Source organism: Sorex fumeus, unplaced genomic scaffold, assembly GCF_029834395.1.
Source record: "Sorex fumeus unplaced genomic scaffold, SorFum_2.1 ptg000003l, whole genome shotgun sequence".
Classification (NCBI taxonomy): domain Eukaryota; kingdom Metazoa; phylum Chordata; class Mammalia; order Eulipotyphla; family Soricidae; genus Sorex; species Sorex fumeus.
The window spans coordinates 20,830,865-20,843,035 of record NW_026606060.1 but is presented as its reverse complement, the minus strand read 5'-3'; the positions used below and the strand labels follow the sequence as shown (position 1 = coordinate 20,843,035).

The 12,171-nt window shown below is 43.4% G+C and overlaps 1 pseudogene; it reads left to right on the top strand.

Moving 5' to 3' along the window:
• The first annotated feature begins 637 nt into the window (after positions 1-637).
• On the top strand, positions 638-1,214 carry LOC130028462 (immunoglobulin kappa variable 1-12-like; annotated as a pseudogene).
• The last annotated feature ends 10,957 nt before the right edge of the window (positions 1,215-12,171 follow it).

Genomic DNA, 12,171 nt, shown 5'->3' with positions numbered 1-12,171 from the left:
TGCTCATCCCAATGGCTATATGTGATGTTCATAAGCCATGTTTAGTGTCAGGAACTGTAGTCTGTTGTACTTACTACCTTGGAATACGAAATGAAATTTACACCCAATGACCAAGTTTCTGAGCACTGACTGACAAAAAGCCCTCCCACTATCAAATAGAAAAACATAAAATTATAATTCTTTACAAAGGGCAGTAAAATATATGCGATTTCAAAGCAAAGAGATGACTTCCCTTGCCTCAATTTTATCCACAGATGAGAAATCAAAGGAATTTGGACAATTCCTGAAGAAGTCTAAAAAGTATATTCTGACAAAGCCTGTTTCTGGGCCAGAGAATGTAAGAAGCTGTGTCCTAACACAGGGGACCAGGGACCCGCCCTTCTGTGCTCACACTGGGGCCCTCCTGGGGCCTGGGGAGGAGTATGTTCTCTGTGGGCAAAGTTCTGCTTCCCCACAGGGACCTGCACTCCTGACTTTCATGCAGCTGGGCTGGTCGCCTCACACACCATCCCCCCTCTGCCGGCCCAGCCTACCCAGCCCCCTCTCATTTGCAAGTGCTCAGAGCTCATGCCTGCACACTAATAATAATAGTCTGTGTCACCCTGCAGGGTCAGTGTCTGTCACTCCCAGAGTGGACATGAGGGCCCTTGTGCAGCTCCTCAGCTTCCTGCTGCTCTGGCTCCCAGGTAAGGAGGGAAATGAGGGTTTACTGGACATTGTGCTACCCATGCTTCAGGGAGAATAATATAGAGTAAGATGAATGGTCACAATGTGTGTTTATATTTTCAACCCCAGGTTCCCGGTGTGATGTCCAGATGACCCAGCCTTCATCCATGTCTGCATCTCTGGGAGAGAAAGTCACCATCACCTGCAAGGCCAGTCAGAGCATTAACAGATGGTTAGCCTGGTATCAGCAGAAACCAGGGAAAACTCCCAGGCTCCTGATCTATGCTGCAACCAGTTTACAACCAGGCGTCCCTCCCCGGTTCAGTGGCAGTGGATCTGGGACAGATTTCACTCTCACCATCAGCAGCCTGAAGCCTGAAGATGCTGCCACTTATTACTGTCAACAGCATAATAATTACCCTCTCACTGTGATACAAGCCAGAACATAAACCCCCGGAGAACAGCTGTGTGATGCAGGGCTGGCCCAGCTGCTCCTGGATCTTCCCTCTTCTGAGAGTGTGTCAGATGCAGCTATACTGAGCCATTAGAGAAAGTTCTGCTACAATATTTTAGTCTCCATTTCCCCTCCTGTCATCCCAGAAGCTCTGGAATGACAATAGATCTTATGATTTTGTTTATTGAAATAATTTTCCTCCAGGAAGTTAGTGACAGAGATACCAAGAGTTCATGCAGGTCCAATCACTTCAGATTCTACAGAAATCACAGTTTTAATAGGTATTTTAGTATCATAATGAAAACTTTCCCATATCAAATTCTGATGACATGTGTACACAGTTACAGCCTCTTAGTGGGGGTATCCCACCTGTCCAAGGAACTTTCTGATATGGACCGAGGATAAACTGCTTCTTGCCAGGGGTAAGCACTGCAGAGCTTGGGGATATGTTCCCTTGACTAGGAGGATTTCATGCTAAACTGTTATGGGGGGGAAGCCATGTTTAGTGTCAGGAACTGTAGTCTGTTGTACTTACTACCTTGGAATACGAAATGAAATTTACACCCAATGACATGCAGTGAAGGATTGTGGTCGATGCGGACAAGTGAGAGATCAAATAAAAGAGGAAAATTTCAAATTTTCTTTAAGTCCCTCTTCTCCCTTGATCATGTATGGCACTTGCTAGTCTCAGAGTCTTTTTGCTTTCTTCATGCTAATGAAACCCATGTCTTCTCTTATACACATCCTTCCTCTCTTTCTCTACATTCACATCCAAAGTAAGTTTAATAGAAATAATTTTACTTCAGTGGCAGTGGATCTGAGACAGATTTCATTCTCACCAAAAGCAGCCTAAAGACTGAAGATGCTGCTACTTATTACTGTCAACAGCATAATAATCTCCCTCCCATGAAGATGCACACCAGAACAAAAACACCCAGAGATCAGCTGTGTGGGGCTGGGCTGGCCCAGCTGCTTGTCCTGGTGTCTCCCTTGCTGAGAACATCAGATGCAGTGAAGATGTGATGTGATGGTTTTTTATGTCACTTTCTTCTCTCTCACTATTTGCGAATAGGAAAGCTATGGACTTCTGAGTATTGATTTTATAGCCTGCAACTTTACTATACAAGTCTATTGTTTCTAGGCGTTTCTTGGTAGAGGTTTTAGGATTCTCTAAGTATAGTATCATATCATCTGCAAATAGTGAGGGCCTTATTTCTTCCTTTCCTACCTGAATGCCTTTAATATCTTTTTCTTCCCTAACCACTATTGCAAGTACTTCCAGTAGTATATTGAACAGCAGTGGGCATCCTTGTCTCATCCCTGATCTTAGAGGGAAATCTCTCAGTTTTTCCCCATTGAGGATGATGCTGCTGTAGGCTTATGGTAGATGGCTCTAACTGTATTGAGGAAAGTCCCCTCTATCCCCCACTGGTCACCTGTTACTTCACCTGCACCTTCCTGATGCTCCTGAAATTCTTTCTGAAATGACATCATGAGAATCCTAGTTCCTGATCCTTAGCTCCTGGGAACACACATCTCTTCTTCTGAGTAGCTTCTTCTCAAGTAGTTGATCAGTTTGTTAAGGAGTGGAATCTTTTATTTATATTTTTGCATTAGAGTCTGATCTGATGACAGATGGTATACAATGTTGCAAAGACAGCTGAAGTCCCTCTCAGGATCCCTGGGACCAGCATCTGAGACTTTTGAAATCGCCCTATCACAAACAGCCACTACATGGCAGACAGACCCGATACTGACTAGAGCAAGAGCCTGGATCTTGGAAGTGCTGGGTCAGGAACAGAGTTACTCTCTCTGTTCATGAGGACAGGGGTCCCGTGGGTGTGATGGGAAAAGTACTGAAATGACTGTCAATGGCTGAGTTTTAGATAAAATACTATCTGATTTCCTCTATGTGAGTAGAAAGTGAGTACTACCTGTCTGATACAGACAGTATATTAGTGTTGCCATGTAAGAACCTTGGCGTTATGCCCAACTCTGCACATTTTGAACAATTCCAGTGCGATTATTTGTAGACATGAATGAAAAAACACCACTTACTTTGAAGTGACTACACAGGAAGGATGATTAGATGGAAGTATAGAGAAACCAGAAAACGTCCTCTGTCCTCTCAGGCACCCACCAGCAGAGGCCTGTGATGACAATGGGGAGGGAGGGATTCCTGCTGATGGGAGGAGGGTCTCAGGGGAAGTGACCCTGGAGGAACTTGACCTTCCTCTCCAGCCTCCCAGAGTGCAAGATTCCCGTGTGTGTGGTGTGAGCTACCAGCCTGTGTGGACCTCTGATGGAGATTGAGCTGATGCTTCACACCTGGCACCCTCTGAGCAGGACTACCTCTGTGACACACAGAAAAGGTGACCCTGAGGCAACTTCCCCCTTTTCTTTCTTCTCGTTTGGCCACTGAGGAGAAGTCAGAAATCATTTTCATTTTGTCAGGAAACACCTTGTTGATGAAACTGCTGGCTGTTTAAGTAGACCAGAAATCCATCAAACTGAATGAACTATCACCTTGATAGTAATATTTTGGGTGTCCTTATATTACTCCACTCAGATATCATGGGGAACACAATGCAACCCACCTCCAGTCCCCCTGGCTGTTCCAGGAGAAGGTTAGTATCCTTGCATGACCAATATTAGTGTTCAGAGAGTCAGAGACTGAATCTAGCTCTGAAGCTTCTGCTCAGCCCATTCCCCCCTAGACTCTGCAGGATGGTGACAGCTGCTCTATCCCCGCCTCACCATCAGAGGAAGCTGCCACAGGAGCATAGACAAACTCTGTGTGCTGACCCCCATCTGCTGCTCCTGTGGTGGAATGTGCAGTCTTAGGGCCTCTTGTGACAACAGGATTGTGTGAACACCCAGGAGTCTCATCTTCCTTCTCCCCCAACTGTTCCCCTGGCCATCATAATCACCTCAGGGCAACTCCTCTGAGCAGAGAGGTCAGGCAAAAGTGTGTGTCTCATCTGAGCTGCTCTTCTGTGTACACATACCCAGTTAACCCGGTTTCACTCTCCTCTGCTGCCTTTGTAACCGAGTTCCCTTTTTCTCTCATCCTGCCACTGGCAACTCTTATTCTGCCCTGTCTCACAGAAGCTCTGACGGTTGTCTTGTGGTAAGTGAGCTGAAGGGAATCATAGAGTAGGAGTTGGTTAGAAGTTTGTTCATGGGACCACACTAAGTCCAGTGGTAGCAGAAGCATGGATGCTTTAAAAATCAATGGTGGATTGGGGTATATGGTGGGGCAGGGAGAGATCTCACCTGCCTCAGTCAGGTGTGAGGCCTTAAATGTCTCTGGAGGGTCCTAGCAGGGGACCTGCAGAACATGATGCTCTCTGTGCTGCCCCTGTCTGAGAGAAGCTCGGGGCAGACCCCAGTCACAGGCTGACCACTGGGAGGACACCCGTATCCACTAGAATCTATGGTCACTGTAGGGTTCTCCTAGGACCTTCTGTGCTACTTTCCATGGATCTCTGACCCTGTTTAGGACTCTGGAATTATCAGAAATACAAAGCTACCAATAGGGCAGGCAATTCATGGAGGAGAGTCCTTGGATATCATGGAGCTTGAATTCGATGATGTGGAAGGTCCATAGGGCTTTCAATATTTTGCTGGTCTGTACTCCCAGGAGCATTCTACTGAATGAAGAAATAGTGATTGAATGGGAATGGGGGTTGAGGGTGGGGAAATCATCTCTAGACTCTACACTGACTCATCTCACCCAGAACTCTACTCTAGCCAGCTCATTGGGGTATTAACCCCTGTCAGAGCCTAGGTCCCAGGTTGGGCACTCCGTCATGCCCACTTTGATGCCCTTCTCTAAGACCTGCGAGTCATTCCCCTGTGGGGTTGTCTCTTATCCTTATTTGAGTTCCAATGCCCTGCACCAGGGCATACTGAAAGCTTTCCAAAATTAGAAGATATGTGTGGAAATATAGTACAGTGGGTAAGGTGTTTGCCTTGCAAGTGGCCAACCCAGTTTCAATCCCTGGTTCCCATAGGGTACCCCAAACCTCCATAACCAAGTCAAGAGTCACCTGTTGTCTCTGGTGATGTGGCTGGGTTTATTATCTAATACCACACTTTCATATTGATCAAACATGGTGGAAAGACTTTAACTGGATTAAAGTAATATTTTTTTCCTTAAATTTTTATTAGTGAAACATCATGAGGTACAGTTGTAGACTTGCAAATTTTTGTGCTTGGGTTTCAGTTATACAATGATCGAACACCGATCCCTCCACCAGTGCCCATTCTCCACCACCAGCAGTCCCAGTATCCCTCCCACACGCCTTCCCCCATCCCACCCTACCACTGTGGCAGGGCATTCCCTTTTGTTATCTCTCTCCTTTTGAGTGCTGTGGTTTGCAAAAGAGACATTGAGTGACAACCTTGTTCGGACAATAGTCTACTCTCATCACGCGTTTCCCATCCTGAGAGGAACCTCCCAACACCCTTTATTTTGTGCTCCCTTCTCTATCTGAGCTGTTTTTTCCCATAGCGTGTGCGGCTGTCCTCAAAGCCATGGAGTAATCCTCCTGGTACTTATCTCGGCTATTCTGAAGTGTTAGTCTCCTATTTCGCTTTATGTTGCTTTATGTTCCCCAGATGTATGCAATCTTTCTATGTCTATCCCTCTCTTTCTGACTCATTTCACTTAACATGATACTTTCCATGTAGTACCACTTGTATGTAAATCTCATGACTTTTGTACATGGTGTTAGGCAGAGTTCTGAGCCCATTTTTTTGCATGTAGCCATCCAGTTTTGCCAGCACAATTTGTTAAAGAGGCTTTCCTTACTCCACTTCACATTTCTTGCTCCTTTATCAAATATTAGATGATCATATGATTGAGGGGAGATGTCAGTATATTCAACTCTGTTCCATTTGTCTGCTGTTCTGCTTTTGTTCCAATACCATGCTGTTTTTATTATTAGTGCTTTGTAGTAGAGTATGAAGTTAGGGAGGTTGATTCCTCCCATTTTCTTTTTCCCAAAAATTGCTTTAGCTATACGTCAGTGCTTATTGTTCCATATAAATTTCAGGAGTGTTTGCTCCAGTTCTTTGAAGAATGTCATGGGTATCCTAACAGGGATCACGTTGAATTTGCACAGTGCTTTGGGAAGTATTGCCATTTTGACAATGTTAATCCTCCCGATCCATGAACAGGGGATATTTTTCCATTTCCTCGTGTCCTCTTTTATTTCCTGAAGCAGCATTTTGTAGTTTTCTTTGGACAGGTCCTTTACTTCTTTAGTTAAGCTAATTCCTAGGTAGTTGAATTTCTGGGGCACAGTTGTGAATGGGATTGTTTTCTTCATGTCGTTTTCTTATCTCTCACTATTTGCATATAGGAAAGCCATGGACTTTTGGGTATTGATTTTATAGCCTGTATCTTTACTATACAGATCTATTGTTTCTAGGAATTTCTTAGTAGAGGTTTATGGTTCTCTAGGTATAGTATCATATCATCTGCAAATAGTGAGAGCTTGATTTCTTCCTTTCCTACTTGGATGCCCATTATATCTTTTTCTTGTCTAATCGCTATTGCAAGTACTTCCAGTACTATATTGAACAGCAGTGGAGAGAGTGGGCATCCTTGTCTCATCCCTGATCTTAGGGGGAAGGCTCTCTTTTTTTCCCCATTGAGAATGATGCTTGCTCTAGGCTTGTGGTAGATGGCTTTAACTATATTGAGGAAAGTCCCCTCTATCCCCAATTTGGTGAGGGTTTTCATCATAAACGGGTGCTGGATCTTGTCAAATGCTTTCTCTGCATCTATTGATATGATCATATGATTTTTAACTTTTTTTTGTTGATATGATGGATAATGTTGATTGATTTCCAAATGTTAAACCATGCTTGCAACCCTGGGATGAATCCCACTTGGTCATGCTGTATGATCTTTTTGATGAGTTGTATTCTATTTGCTATTTGCTAGTATTTTGCTAGTATTTGCTAGTATTTTGTTGAGAATCTTTGCATCCGTGTTCATCAGGGATCTAGGCCTGTAGTTTTCTCTTTTTTTTTTTTTTTGGTGTCTTTGTTTCCTTTTGGTATTGGGCTGATATGGGCTTCATAGAAACTGTTTGGGAGGATTTCTCTTTTTTCAATTTCCTGGAAAAGCTTGAGAAGTACTGGTAATAGGTCTTCTTTAAATGCTTGGAAAAATTCGCTAGTGAATCCATCTGAACCTGGGCTTTTGTTTTTGGGAAGACTTTTGAATACAGTTTCAATTTCTTTGATGTTAATAGATCTATTCAGGTACTCTATATCTTCTTGATTCAGCTTCGGGAGATTATAGGAATCCAGGAATTTATCCATTTTTTCTAGGTTCTCTTGTTTCGTGGCATACAGACTTTCAAAGTAATCTCTGATAATCTTTTGAATTTCTTTGGTTTCTGTTGTGATATCCCCGTTCTTATTTCTGATTCGGTTCATTATGGTTCTCTCTCTCTCTCTGTTTCTTTGTGAGTGTTGCTAGTGGTTTATCTATTTTACTTATTTTATCAAAGAACCAACTCTTAGTTTCATTGATCTTTCAAATAGTTTCTTTGGTTTCCATGGCGTTGATTTCTGCTCTAAGTTTTATGATCTCTTTCCTTCTGCCTACTTTGGGCTCCTTCTGTTGATACTTTTGTAGGATCTTGAGCTGTGAAGTCAAGTTGTTTATGTGCATCCTTTCTTTCATCTTGAGGTATGCTTGCAGAGCTATAAATTTTCCCTTCAATACGGCTTTCGCTGCATTCCATAAGTTCTGGTAGCTCGTGTCTTCATTCTTATTTGTTTCCAGGTATCTTTTGATTTCGTCCTTGACTTCCTTCCTGATCCATTTGTTGCTCAGCATTGAGTTGTTTAGTTTCCAGGTGTTTGATTTGGTTCTCCGTGTCTGTGTGTGATTCATTTCTATCCTCAGTGCATTGTGGTCTGAAAAGATTGTTGGTAGTATTTCTATCTTCTTGATTCTACTGAGGTATATTTTGTGGCCTAGCACATGGTCTATTTTGGAAAATGTTCCATGCACACTGGAGAAGAATGTGTATTCTTTCTTTTGGGGGTGTAATGCCCTTTACAGGTCTATACGTCCTTTCTCTTCTATTTCTTCTTTCAATACCAAAGTTTCCTTGCTGAGTTTTGTTCTTGTTGATCTATCCAGAGGTGATAGGGCAATGTTGAAGTCTCCAGCTACTATTGTGCTGCTAGCAATGCCCTCCTTAAAATCTGTTAGCAGTTGTTTCAAGTATTTATCTGTTCCCTCGTTAGATGCGTATACATTTAAGAATGTGAATTCTTCCTGTTGTACATATCCCTTGATGAAGAGAAAGTGCCATTCGCTGTCCCTTCTAATGTTTCTCAACGTGAAATTAATGTTATCAGATACTAGTATGACCACCCCAGCTCTTTTTTATTTTAGAGAATCACAGTTATCTTTAATAATAATAAAATGGACACAAATTATATGGTGTTATTCTTATAAAGTATGCATTCTTAGAATGTATACTCTTTTTTTAAATAGTGAGACATCATGAGGTACAGTTGCAGACTTACATATTTTTGTGCTTGGGTTTCAATTATACAATGATCAAATACCCATCCCTCCACCAGTGCCCATTTCCCACCACCAAGGATCCCAGTATCCCTCCCACTGCCCATCCCACCCATCCCACCCTGCCTTTGTGGCAGGGTCTTCCCTTTTGTTCTCTCTCTCTTGTTGCCACCCCAGCTTTTTTGAGGGAGTTGTTTGCTTGCAGGATTGTTTTCCATCCTTTTACTTTGAGTTTGTTTTTGCTCTGATTGTTCAGATGAGTTTCTTGTAGACAGCACAATGTTGGTTTCTGTTTCTGGATCTATTTTGGCACTCTGTGTCTCTTGATTGGTGCATTTAGGCCGTTGACATTAAGAGAAATTATTGTCATGCGATTTTGTGCCATGTTTCTGTAGGGGCTGGTTGTGTTTCTAGGTGTTTTCCTTCTTATCCTACAGGAACCTCTTTAACCCTTCTTTTAGTTTTGGTTTTGAGTGTATGAAATTCCTGAGCTGTTGTTTATCTACAAAATGGTGTATAGTTCCATCGAGTTTGAGTGAGAGTTCGGCTGGATAAAGTATTCTTGGTGAGGCATTCATTTCATTGAGTTTTTTCACTATATCCCACCATTGCCTTCGGGCTTGGAGGGTTTCCTCTGATAGGTCTGCTGTAAATCTAAGGGGTGCTCCTCTGAACATGATTTCCTTTGCTGCTTGTAGTATTGTGTCTCTGTCCATAGCATCCATCGTTCTGACTATGATATGCTTGGAGTATTTTTATTAGGTTCAATTTTTGCTGGCACCCTTCTGGCTCCTTGGATATGTATGTCTGCATTCTTTAACTCCGGGAACTTTTCGGCAATGATTTCTTTGACTGTGGCTTTTTCATTGGAATTGCCTCCCTGCCCTTCTGGTACTCCAATGATTCTAATGTTTTTCCTCTTGACGTCATCCCCTAGGTCTCTGATTCTCCTAAGAGACATTTTGAAATCTTTTTCGACTGCTTGTTTTTCCCTATGGGATTTCTGTTGTTCATCTTCAAGCTCACTGATCCTCTCTTCAGCTGCACTCATCCTATTGCTAAGGGCCCTTACTGAGTTTTTAATTACATCTACCGCGTCCTTTATCTGTGACACTTCTTTCTCTAGCTTATTTGTTTCTGATCTCATTTCTTCCTGTATTTTCTCGACTAACCTTTCTATTGTTTCTTTCACTTCTTCTTTTAGTTTTCTGGCTATCTCTTCCATTGATTCTTTGAGTAGGCCCTTGAACATCCTTTGCATTTCGTCCCGGAGTTCTTTATCGGAGAGAGCATATTTGTATGCGACCCCAGTTGAGGGTTAGAGAATCTTTTCTTCGTCTTCACCTTGTACTGGAGATTTGCGTTGTTTCTTCATGTTGTTTTGTTTGTCTAGTGGTAAACCCCTGGAATTCACCAGCACTGTTCACTCTTATTTTGGAAAAGGATTCTGGATAAGGCCGGTCGCTAGTGGACACCCCTCTTTCTAGGGTCTGAGCATCTTTTCTGGCATTTTTTCTCTGACTTATGACGGGCATCTAGTGAAGATCTGTAGGAGGTGTTCGGTACAGCTTCTATTGCGTATTGGTCTTTTGTTAGACTTGGAGTAGGCCAGTGGATTATTATTGTATTGTAGTGTAGGTGGCTGGAATATTTTCCCCACAGAATCAGATGACATGTGCTGGGGTGAGGGTCCAGAGTGTTGGGGGTGGGAAATATAACTGCAGCCACTCCAGAGAAGGTCACGCCCACTTTTGGTAGGCCACGCCCACTTTCAATGGAGACCACGCCCCTATAGTAATGACCACGCCCCCAGCCAGTCTAGATGCTAGTCCACAGACCTGTTGGGGGAGGGGGCGGTGATTACATGGACCTGTGCTCCTTGTGGAAGTGGCTCAGGCTGCTGGAGGGGCCCCTGCCCAGGCCCGGAGGTGGCGGCTGGGTTTCTCAAACTAATATTTTAAAATGATATAAAACAAGCTACTAAGTTGTACAAGGAAGAACTTAACTTTTGAACTACCAAAGGGTCAATTTTGGAAACATTAATGCATAAGCTCACATCAGTCCTGTCCTCCCTTTCTTTATGAATTTGCTCAAGCAGGCACCAGTAACATCTCACAACAAATTGTGAGACTTGTTATTACCGTTTTGGGCATATCGAATACGTCACAGAAGTGTGCCAGGCTTTGCCATGCAAGCAGGATAGTCTCGGTAGCTTGCCAGGCTCTCCAACACCCTACCCTCTGTGCTTTTGCTCCAGCCCCATAGTAGGAGGAGAAAATGCCCAGAAATGCCCAGAAATATCCAGAAACACCCAGAAACACCCAGAAATTTCTAGGCTTCAAGAAGCTGTTGACAGAACTATGACACCCCCAATATGGCAGTGACTTCATGTGTACCCATATTATGAAGCCAAGACAAAGACCCTGATACCCTGTTTCCCCAGGAATCCTATCCATGGTCTTGAAAAAGTAAGAAAATAAAAATATTTGGTGGGCAGGAAGGTAGACTATTGCTATGGCGATTGCATGCATTTAGCCGACTAATGTTCGATCCCCAACATCACATACAATTCCCAAGCTTTGCCATGAGTGATCCCTGAGAACTGATCCAGGAGTAAGCCCTAAGCACTACTGGGTGAAGCTTCTCTCCCAAAATAAGTATGTGAGTGCACATGGTTTCCTGGAAGGGGCGAGTTCCCACATTTTCATCTGGTTTTCAAATATTCCAGAACCTCGGTGGTTTATGAATACATCACTGCAGGGCCAGAGAGGTAGTACAGCTACCTCTCAGTAAGTACCTTACAGTACGTGCCTTTCAGGTGGCTGGTCTGGATTCAAAACCCAACATCCCATAAGGTACCCTGAATGGCTCCATTGGAAAACAGTGGTATTGGGCACTAATGGTTGAAATGTCACACATCGTTTCTAAAGCAGCCATGAGGACAGACCTCGCCAGTCATATCCAGAGGCTGATGGCTTCCGAGGCCACTCATTGGAGCAGCAGCTGTGGGTCTCAGAGTGAGTCTGGATAGTTCTGGAAGGAGGCATGGAGCTGGATTGACAAGTCTACCTCAGGAGTCAGGAGCCCTCTGCTCCCAGATTCACCCCCACTGCTCACCTGTCATTTCACATGCAGTTTCCTCTTCCTTCAGAAGATTCTTCTGAAATTAGATCCATGACATGTGAGGATGAATGAAACTAGCACTTAGCTCCTGGTGACACACATCTCTCCTGAATTTCTGGTCCCCTATTAATGGTTACTTCACAGTTAGCTGAGCATTTTATTATAAAGAGAAATCTTTTTTTTTCTTTGTGCTTACAGATTGACCTTGCGTGGTGTATTACAGCATGTGTTTCAAAGGCTGAGGTAAAAAGTTTCTCTGGAGTCACGAGGACATGCACCTGAAATCATTTTAGCTGCTGTATTAGAAAACAGCCACTAGATAGGAGATAGGCCCCATAAGTGACCATGCAGGGAGCCTGGATCTTAA